We start from the raw sequence: 2,691 nt of genomic DNA, 5'->3' as shown, positions 1-2,691 counted from the left end.
AAGTCATTAGCATTATCAAATTTTTCAAGGAGTACACAGGGGCTTACCCCAGATCGCTGGCAAACCCACATTCCTGATGTGGCCGGAATTGCCCATTTATAGTTCTTATTCTTAGGCATGATAAATTCCGTGCAGAAATTGCCCATCCACCTTGCTGAAGTTGCATTACCGAAACATTTGCCTTGGCCTGTGACCTGACTTAGGGTAATCCCTGTCCGGGGAGTGTCCCACCTGCACTGGTGTGGATTCTCTGGTGTTGAGTAGTTAAAGGGGATATTGAGGGCGATACCTTCATAAAAGGGGGGCTTCACATCATAACATAGCCAGCATGATTTTGTAAGGTTTGGGTTAGATTGATTCAGTGATAAAAAGGTAGCATTTAATACATTCAGAAATGGATCGTAAAAAGCTGAAGTCTCTAAAGGATTATTAAAAGTAACATTGTGACTAGCCGTGACTTCCTTTTTGGGCCCACCTGCTGTAAGAATTGGATTGGGTCCAATTGATTGGGGTATCGATGGTAAAAGTCGGACAATTTGTATGTTCACCCAAATATCATGAAATGTGCGAGCAAATACCGACCATACTCTTCCCGTGGCCCAACTCTTATGGGTTGGTTGCAGAATTGTCACAGTATAACCCGTGCAAGTGTGCTTTCTCCCATCTCAGGGCATATATATCTGTTTATTACTATCAAACAGTGGTTCACGACAGCCACGGGGAGCGTACTTGACTTGCAGGAACTTATCAGGTTGCTGTGGTTGCCATCTATTACTTGTTACAATAGTCTCACAACCCCAATATCCGCAGTACCCGTACCCAGGATAATTACAGTAACTTTTGCCTGGATTAGAAGCAGGACACCAATACGTTTGGTGCAGTGCTTGTTCTCCAAAACGAGGAAATCCCAGTCATAGGGGAAAAATGTCCTTTAATCTAAATTCAAGAGATGGGGCGTCTAACGTAATAGTTTCTTTGATAACATTTTCGTCTGAGAGGTGGTGTAGAACCCACTTAAATGGCTGGTAAGGGTAGTAATCTGTATCAGTTTGCCCCCTGTTGATTAATCCTTAAAATAAGATCACACAGAAGTACCATTGCCACTTGGATTTCATTATTGTAAGATTCCTTGAGAGTTGCTGATCTGCTTGATGATTGGCTGCTTTCCTTAAAAAACTGGGATATACGGGTTGTGGGAGCGTTCGAGGTTCCAGTCCTGCAAACAAAGCCCTTATAATAGATTTAAGTATACCTTAGATCTACTCGAATTAGATGTTCTCCCCCCCCCCATCTATATTTTTAGTTACTTATTCCTAAATCCCCTATCACAGATTTGCCAAAGAGGGTGAGGTCCTACCTTAAAGATTTTACATACTCTTTGATTTCCCTGGGGAGCTGTCCTTCAGATTCCCGGAGTGTGTTAGTCCTCAAGGGAACTTCAGTATTCGAGAGGCAGTAAGCACGCCCCACTGGGGGTCGCAGGTCCCTTTACCTTTTCCTCTCTGCCTCACCCGTCGATCCGGTTGCATCGGGCCATGGGGTGAACCATCTTCTCGGCAGCAGAGGTATTTTCTCAGGGATCCCTTTTGTTCTTGCCTTTCTCGATACGGTTCCCAATTCCTTTACCAAAGGAGAACTGCAATAATACCGGGCATCCATTTCCAGCAGTATTCCTTTTTACGAAGGGAGTGGATTTACTAGCATGAGAACAACATGCCTCTGAATTTAGACCCTTTAGTAAAGATTCCCTATTGCCTGTAAAAATTCATGTCTTACCCACTTCCCCAAAAGCTCCCCTAATTTTAGAATGGTTTCTGTTAATTCCCCTTTTAACACCCTCTATAAATACCAGCCGGAGGTCTTTCCTGGCAGTATTGGACCCACCACCACCGTTTTTGGCAAATCCTGCAAACAAAAGCACACAGAAGGATAACATTCCCACCCCCTCCCCTAATTCTGCAATATATATATATATTGTATAATCTTTTGTCATTGCATCTAGCATCCATAATTTTTTGTTGGTCTTCGGGAATAAACCCGTAGGCGACGTTGGCGCTAATATTTGTTCTCGGCATACCACTTAATGCTAAGTACAGAATGAGGATAAGGCACAAATACATTTTTATCACACTCAAAAGTGACTATATGCGATTTTTTACAATAAGCTAAAAGAGTAACATATGTGCAGATTTCGCTGGCGTTGATTGCCTGGTAAGCTTGTTCTCTGTTCTCGAGTAATTGATTGTATATTCTGAATAGACCTGGGCTCACCCATAAACGCCTCCAATTGTCTTTCCCACATAGAGTATCTCCGGTGTTCCTGATAACACTCTGCACATAAATTATAAAATAAATGTCTAACATAAATCCATTTTAGTCCTTTACATTTACTACATTCGAGCAGGATCCAAGGGGTACAAAAGATGCATTTTGTACATTTTAAATATTTAAATGTTTTGAACTGTTTTGCAAAATATTCTGATTGTATATCTTGAAGGGTTACCCTTTCAGACTCTAAAGATAGCATATCCCTGCACCATTAAAGGATTCGTTCTTCCAAGAGATTCCAGCAAAATTGCTCCCTCTCATGCGCCTCCGGACACAATCTATCATCAAGTAGGGCAGGCTGCCACATTGGTAGTTCCATTTGTCCATACGGTTGTTTTGTTTCAAAGTCTCTAGGGTACAATG

Source organism: Agelaius tricolor, unplaced genomic scaffold (genome assembly GCF_023055355.1).
Source record: "Agelaius tricolor isolate 1412-34295 unplaced genomic scaffold, bAgeTri1.0.p SCAF_40, whole genome shotgun sequence".
NCBI classification, from domain to species: Eukaryota; Metazoa; Chordata; class Aves; order Passeriformes; family Icteridae; genus Agelaius; species Agelaius tricolor.
The sequence above is the reverse complement of the archived record's forward strand: the minus strand, read 5'-3'. Positions refer to the sequence as shown.